The following is an 8,608-nucleotide window of genomic DNA, read 5'->3' as shown; positions in this document are numbered from 1 at the left end:
ATAAAATGCCTAGGAATATAGCTAACCAGAAGGTGAAAGATCTCTACAATGAGAACTACAGAACACTGCTCAAAGAAATCAGAGATGACACGAACAAATGGAAAAATACTCCATGCTCATGGATAGGAAGAATCAATATCATTAAAATGGCCATACTGCCCAAAGCAATTTACACATTAAGTACTATTCCTATCAAATTACCAATAATATTTTCCATAGAACAAGAAAAAAAAAACTATTTTAAAATTCATATGGAACCAAAAAAGAGCCCAAATAGCCAAGGCAACCCTAAGCAGACAGAACAAAGCTGAAGGTGTCACACTACCCAACTTCAAACTATCTATAGGGCTACAGTAACCAAAACAGTGTGGTACTTGTACAAAAACAAAAACATACACCAATGGAACAGAATAGAGAGCCCAGAAATAAGGCTGCACACCTACAACTACCTGGTCTTTAACAAAGCCGACAAAAACAAGCAATGGGGAAAGGATTCTGTATTCAATAAATGGTGCTGGGATAACTGGCTAGCCATATATAGAAGACTGAAACTGGACCCCTCCCTTATACCACATACAAAAATCAACTCCAGATGGATTAAAAACTTAAAGGTAAAACCCAAATCTACAAAAACTCTGGAAGACAACCTAAGCAATACCATTCTGGGCATAGGAACAGGCAAAGATTCCATGATGGAGATGCCAAAAGCAATTGCAACAAAAGCAAAAATTGACAAATGGGATCTAATTAAAGAGTTTCTGCACAGCAAATGAAACCATTAACAGAGTAAATAGATAACCTATAGAATGGGAGAAAAATTTTGCAAACTATGCATCTGACAAAGGTCTAGTATTCAGCATCTCTAAGAAATTTAAACAAATTTACAAGAAAAAACAACCCCATTAAAAAGTGGGCAAAAGAACATGAAGAGATACTTTTCGAAAGAAGACATACCTGTGACCAACAAACATATGACAAAAAGCTCGACATCACTGATCATTAAAGAAATGCAAATCAAAACTGCAATGAGATACCATCTTACACCTGTCAGAATGGCTACTAATAAAAAGTCAAAAAATAACAGATGTTGGTGAGGTTGCAGAGAAAAAGGAATGCTTATACACTGTTGGTGAGAATGTAAATTAGTTCCGCCATTGTGGAAAGCAGTATGGTGATTCCTCAAAGAGCTAAAAGCAGAACTACCATTCAGTCCAGCAATTCCATTACTGGGCATATATACCCAGAGGATTATAAATAATTTTACCATAAAGACATATGCATGTTCACTGCAGCATTATTCACTATAGCAAAGACATGGAATCAACCTAAACACCCATCAGTGGTAGACTGGATAAAGAAAATGTGGTACATACACACCATGGAATACTAAGCAGTCATAAAAAAGAATGAAGTTATGTGTTTTGTGGGAATGTGGCTGGAGCTGGAGGTCATTATCCTTAGAAAACTAAAGCAAGAACAGAAAACCAAATACTCCATGTTCTTATTTATAAGTGGTAGCTAAATTATGAGAAATCATGAACACAAAGAAGGCAACAATATGTCTACTTGAGGGATAAGGGTGGGAGGAGGGAGAGGATAAGGAAAAAACAACTAATGGATATTAGGTTTAATACCTGGGTGACAAAATAATCTGTACAACAAACCCCCATAACACAGGTTTATCTGTATAACAAACCTATACATATAAGCCTGAACTTAAAAGTTAAAAATAAATAATAAATCTTAAACAAACCATATTTACTTCCCCTTTAACCCTAGACTTTACTGGTTGTTTTTGCATATTGTCTCACTGCTCTAAAATTATCCTAGCCTATGTGTAAGAATGGGCAAAGCCCTCTTAAACAAAAATGGAGTAGTTATGTCAGCTCTTTTGCTGTTTCACTGCTACAGCATGAGGTGGGCTCTTTTGGTAGCCATTGTTTGTTGCTTATCCAACAGCCATTCCTCACCTTTCTCCCTGATAAAGGAAATCTTATTTTATTCAGGCAGTGGGCAGAGACACCTTAATTTCAGAGAAGGTAGACTTATTCTCCAGCCCCAAGGAATGAATCCTTATTAGTGTAAGCCAGTAATTGTCATCTCATCCCTTTGGTCAATACAGTAATTGGTTGGAAGACAGTAGCAGAGTGGTGTGTGATCCAGTTCTGGCCAATGAGAGATAAAAGAAAGCTGGTTGGAAGTTCTGGAAAGGATTTTCTTTTTTGAAAAACAGAGTTTTGATTTGAAAAACAGAGTCTTGGGAAGTAAAAGTCTTGTGCTTGCTATTCCTTCCCTTTTTCTTCCTGCCTTGAATGGGATCATGTTGTTGGAAGCAACGCTTGGAGTCACAAAGAAAATGAGCACTCAAACAAAAGATTTCTCAGCAAGGCAAATTTACTTCTGCAGAAGGGTGCTTCTTGCAGTTGCCATGAGAGCACACTGAATAAAGGAGGGAAAGAGTTTTTATTCCTAACGCAGCTTGTCCCTACTACTGTGTCCTGTCCCTGTTGGCTGGCGTTGGACAACACAATCTAAACTGAACCCAATTGGTTAACTTGAAAGACAGCTTTGGCGGGAAGAACTGTTACAGTGGGAGGGACAAATTACAGAGTGAATAGCAGATGTGGGCTCTGTAGATAAGGACCGGTGGGAGAGTTGTTTACTGGAACCAGGTGCAGGGAGGCACAAAGGATAAAGAAGCTGGACCTTGAAAGTAGAGAATAAGGAAACTAAACAAACTAAACTTTTGAAGAGGAACTTCTCTTGGATCTGACAATGTGAAGATGGAAGCCCTGGAACTGTGTTGGCAATGCTGTGACCACAGGGCCAGGATGGGGGGCAGGGAGGTCGCATTTCTACGGATAAGGTGCTAATACCCAGAGATGTCAGAACAGTAAATTAGAAAGGGATTTTGCCTTTAAAGACCTTATGGAGCCATAGCCAACCAGAAACCACCTACCTCCAATCTTTTGTTGTACAAGAAAATTGTACAAGAAAATGCTTTTAAATATAAGCCTGTGGCTCTCAAAGTGTAGTCCTCTGACCAACAGCACGAAGATTATCTGGGAACTTGTTGGAAATGCACATTCTCTGACCCCACCCCAATGTCTGAATCTTCATCTCAGAGTCCAGTGATACTGAAGCATGCTCAAGTTTTAGGGTCACTGTGATCACAGTACAGTTTCTGTCAAAGGCATTCCTAGCTGAATCTTCATACAAGTATATGTAGACCAGTGAAGAGATCTAAAGTATTCCCTAGAAGTTGCTTCCTTGACTAAGCGCCTGTTATTGGCTTGATTTCTTAATATTTATCTCTATTTTATAAGTAAGCCTATCTCCAGAGGGTGAACTTGCTGTCTTGTGTTGGGGGGTTATATATGAAATATATTTATACATATATAGATTTTGTATGTGCAAATATATATATATAAATTATTGTGTGAACCTTAATACTTCCTTTTCCTAAATTGTGTTCTTGTCCTTGATAGAACCTTCACTTTCACTTTACCATAAATCTCTCACTTCCTAGCAACATTCTAATACAACTTTATTTAAACATTAGTTAAATGCTTCCACTTCCAGGTGACTTTTAAATCCATTCTTTAAACAGATTATGAAGAAATATGGCCATCTCATAGATCTTCAGAATATTATCACTAACTACCATTACTACTCGGACATATTTTTGCATCCAAGGATGAGAATAGGAAGCCATCTGTGCTTACACTGAGGACTACCAAATACTTTCAATGCACTTCTGGATCCCTACATGAGCTATTCTTATGGATCCCAAAGAAAAGAGTTGGTGGCTCGACAGGTGTGAAGTCAACGAATCCAGTTTGTGGTGAGGCTCTTTCAGACAGCTCTGGGTCCCCTCTGATGGATACCATAAAGAGATGCAAGATTACTGGGGATATGGGACGAGGACAGAGGGGATAGAGACCTTGTATTCCTCTGCGCTTGCTATCTCCCAGCTATCCAGTCCCTAACTCTAGAGAAAGCTAAGTGAAAATTTTGCCAAAGACTCCTCGTTTGCTTTCACTAGGACTCTTTACTCCTTCCTCCCCCCATTATCCCCTCATCTTTTATTTTCAAATTTTATAAAAGATAAGTGTTGTTTTATAGAGCAACATCTCAACATCACTTTACTGTGAGAAGCACTTTACATATATTATCTTATTTCATTTATTTTATCTAATTTCCCCATTTCAATTTTACTTGTCTATTCTTTTTTTTTTTTTTTTTTTTTTTTTGAGACGGAGTCTCGCTCTGTCACCCAGGCTGGAGTGCAGTGGCCGGATCTCAGCTCACTGCAAGCTCCGCCTCCCGGGTTCACGCCATTCTCCTGCCTCAGCCTCCCGAGTAGCTGGGACTACAGGCGCCCGCCACCTCGCCCGGCTAAGTTTTTGTATTTTTAGTAGAGACGGGGTTTCACTGTGTTACCCAGGATGGTCTCGATCTCCTTACCTCGTGATCCGCCCGTCTCGGCCTCCCAAAGTGCTGGGATTACAGGCTTGAGCCACCGCGCCCGGCCTACTTGTTTATTCTTTAAGTATTCTGCCTCTATTTTGTTTTTCCTACTTTGTCTTTATTTATATTTCTGTTAAAAATAATACTTTCACATCCTTTTGAAATTATATTTATTCCTAGTTCAGCTTAGAATTTCTGTTTTTAATCCATAATTATATTTTTCATAAAATATAATTTTATATTTTTTCCCCCCCACCCACTCCCCTCTCCACCCTAGCACTGCTCAGGCTGCACCGCGCTCGCTGCAAGCTTCAGGCTCCTGCTAAGCTAGTGCCGCATTGTCTCCCTTCAGCCGCCATCATGATTATCTACCGGGACCTCATCAGCCGCGATGAGATGGTCTCCAACATCTACAAGATCTGGGAGGTTGTGAATGGGCTGTACCTGGAGGTGGAGGGGAAGATGGTCTGTAGGATAGAAGATAACGTTGATGACTCGCTCATTGGTGGAAATGCCTCCGCTGAAGGCCTCTAGGGCGAAGGTACAGAAAGTACAGTAATCACTGGTGTTGATATTGTCCTGAACCGTCATATCCAGGAAACAAGTTTCACAAAAGAAACCTACAAGAAGTACATCAAAGATTACATGAAATCGATCAAAGGCAAACTTGAAGAACAGAGACCAGAAACAGTAAAACCTTTTATGACAGGGGCTTCAGAACAAATCAAGGACATACTTGCTAATTTCAAAAACTACCAGTTCTTTACTGCTGAAAACATGAATCCAGATGGCACGGTTGCTCTACTGGACTACCGTGAAGATCGTGTGACCCCATATATGATTTCTTTAACGATGGTTTAGAAATGGAAAAATGTTAACAAATTTGGCAATTACTTTGGATCTATCACCTGTCATCATAACTGGCTTCTGCGTGTCATCCGCACAACCAGGACTTAAGACAAATGGGACTGATGTCATCTTGAGCTCTTCATTTATTTTGACTGTGATTTATTTGGAGTGGAGGCATTGTTTCCTGTTATGTGGGTTGTCTAAAAATAAAATTCATTTAAACTAAAAAAAAAAAAAACAAAACTAATGAATCCAATTCATATTTTTATTCTATTTTATATTTTATAGCTTTTTATTTCCTTGGATCATCAGTCTAATTATTTTATCTTGTCATTGTTGCATTCATATTTAATTTTGTATTTTAATTTCAATTTTTTTTTAATTTTCTCTTTCTTGTATAACCTCTCTTTAAATTTTTATTTTCTTTTCTTTTTTTCTTTCTTTCTTTCTTTCTTTCTTTTTTTTTTTTTTTTTTTTTTTTTTTTTTTTTTTTTTTTTTGAGACAGAATCTTGCTCTGTAACCCAAACTGGAGTGAACTGGTGTGATCTCAGCTCACTGTAACCTCCACCTCCTGGGTTCAAGCAATTCTCCTGCCTTAGCCTCTCAAGTAGCTGGGATTACAGGCTTCTGCCACCACATCTGACTAATTTTTGTATTTTTAGTAGAGACAGGGTTTCACCATGTTGGCCAAGCTTATCTCGAACTCCTGACCTCAAGTGATCCACCTGCCTCGGCTTCCCAAAGTGCTGGGATTACAGGCGTGAGTCACTGCATCTGGCAAATTTTTCTTTCTTCGTGAAGAATATTTATTTTACCTTGTGTTTTTTTGCTAGCAAGAAATATGGGCTTGGGACCTGGCAGTGAAGAAAGCCCACATCCTCTGTCCCCACCTGCTCTATATCAGAGTGCAACAATCTAACTAAAGGCAGGGTCTTTTCGCAATTACTCAGGATGGGGTCTCAGACTAAACTGGTTAGAAATCCAAGGGCAGAGTGGACTTAGAAAATGTCAAACAATGGTACATCCAGATTACATATCATATGTATGTTGGTTGACAATATAATTTTTATCACCTAAACACAAACACTCCTGAAGGTGAAATAGGTAGCTATTAAAAATCATTCCGGGACAACAGGTCTACAAGAAGCTGGTCCCAGGTAACTTACAAATGTGTAAGAAATATGTATGCAAGGTAGGACCAAAATTAATTAATATCAGTTCTGTACAACAGACATCTATTAAAGGAGCAACCATTAACATTAAGGATTATGTAAATTTAAGTGTGAATCAAAACAATTCTCTGATGTATAAACCACTGCCTTTTGGGCCAATTAGAAAAATCCAGACAGGAAATTATAGTTGTCTTTACATTTCAGGTATCTGGTGTGCATTTTAGATGACATCAGCCATATAGTAGTCCACAGATATTAATTTTTTTAGTATTGGCAATAATTCTTTAATTTCACTTGGCTATGAACAGAGATGATGGAAATGAAAGTGATTTTGATGTTTTTGCCTCTAAACTGGCAGAATGAAGAAGGTCTATAGGAGGCAAAACAGAATACTGAGTTTGAGGAACCTGTGGAACATTCAAGAAGAGAGGTCAAGTAGACAGTAGGATATGGATGATGCTCATGTAGTCTCTGATTATCCCATGCTATGTAATATGGTTTGGTTGTGTCCCCACCTAAATCTCATCTTGAATTGTAATCCCCATTATCCTCAGGTGTCATGGGAGGAACCTGGTGGGAAGTAATTGAATCATGGGGGCAGTTTCTCCCATGATGTCCTCGTGATAGTGAGTGAGTTCTCATGAGATCTGATGGATTTATAAGTGTCTGGCTTTTCCTTGATGGCTCTTCTCTCTCCTGCCACAATGTGAAGAAGGACGCGTTTGCTTTCCCTTCCACTACAATTGTAAGTTTCCTGAGGCCTCCCCAGCCACATGGAACTGTGAGTCAATTAAATCTCTTTCCTTTATAAATTACCCAGACCAGAGGCAGGTCTTTATAGCAGTGTGAGAACAGACTAATACACTATGCTTGGGTAAGACCCAACTGGAGCCATTATGAGCTGACCCCTGCTACTCAAAAACAGTCTTTTACCAATGGTGAGAATGAGAGCAGTCGTGCACTCAAAGGAAAATGAGTCTCGCTTGGATGCCATCTGCCCAGGGACGTTGCATACTCATTCTGACAGCACGTGGGAATCTTGGGTGATATTGACACTGTGTCAGCTCCTTATCAGTCAAACTAAAGACCCTGATGCCAGGGTCATCAGGGTCAACTATCTCTCCACAAAGGTTTAGCAATTATCAGGATAAGGTAGCAAAGCCACAGGGTAGATGAGATCACTTAGAAAGGGAGGAAAGAGTTAAGGGTAGAATCCCTTGCCATTTCACACTGCAGTGTGTAGGCTCACACATTTGACCCAACACCATGAATAATGGATGTGGTAACTGTGTTTTTATGCTACCAAGCACTGGGTAGCAGTAAATTTTCCTGCTCCCCTTAAGCACATTGATGATTTATTGCTGTGTAGTGTGCAGATACAGCTAAGGAGGGGGAAAGAACTGTCAACCAAGTCCACACAGAGTATATGGGCTGTTGGCAAATCCCAGCCTCTTTCTCCTGTCAAATAAATCAGAGGAGTTGCTAATATATATTTGAATGCATGGATATTTCCTTTTGTTTGTTTTTTACATAAAGTTTAAGATGGAATTCAATTACTTACTTGCTACATGGTATATTTCTATTTCTCGGAGTTTTCGTTTGAGGTAAAAAACACAGTATCTACTTTGTTTTTGTTTTTTTTTTTTGTTTTGGTTTGGTTTGTTTGTTTGTTTTGAGATGGAGTCTTGCTCTGTCGCCCAGGCTGGAGTGCAGTGGTGCGATCTCAGTCCGCCTCCCGGGTTCACGCCATTCTCTTGCCTCAGCCTCCCCAGTAGCTGGGACTACAGGCGCCCACCACCTCGCCCGGCTAATTTTTTGTATTTTTAGTAGAGACGGGGTTTCACTGTGTTAGCCAAGATGGTCTCGATCTCTACTTTGTTTTTAAGACTTTGTGACAATTTTGAAAGTGGAAAAACATATGTGTTCTTAAATTTTTCTTCTGAATAAAAAAGCAGAATAAGCAAATAAACAATAAACTAAATAGAATTAATAGCATTGTTCTCTCCCAGTTTTACCTATTAAAGAGTAATACAATAAGAAGATAAAGAAAAGAATAGCATTTATATTTTATCAGACTGACAAAGGGCAGGCCCTAATTCTTTTTTTTTTTTTTTTT

At 39.0% G+C, this 8,608-nt stretch overlaps 1 pseudogene; it reads left to right on the top strand.

The window, feature by feature from the left end:
• The first annotated feature begins 4,769 nt into the window (after window positions 1–4,769).
• On the top strand, window positions 4,770–5,557 carry LOC699612 (translationally-controlled tumor protein-like; annotated as a pseudogene).
• Window positions 5,558–8,608: the final 3,051 nt, after the last annotated feature.

This window comes from Macaca mulatta, chromosome 4 (assembly GCF_049350105.2).
Source record: "Macaca mulatta isolate MMU2019108-1 chromosome 4, T2T-MMU8v2.0, whole genome shotgun sequence".
Classification (NCBI taxonomy): domain Eukaryota; kingdom Metazoa; phylum Chordata; class Mammalia; order Primates; family Cercopithecidae; genus Macaca; species Macaca mulatta.
Note: the sequence above shows the minus strand (reverse complement) of the source record. Positions and strands in the feature narration are given on the sequence as shown.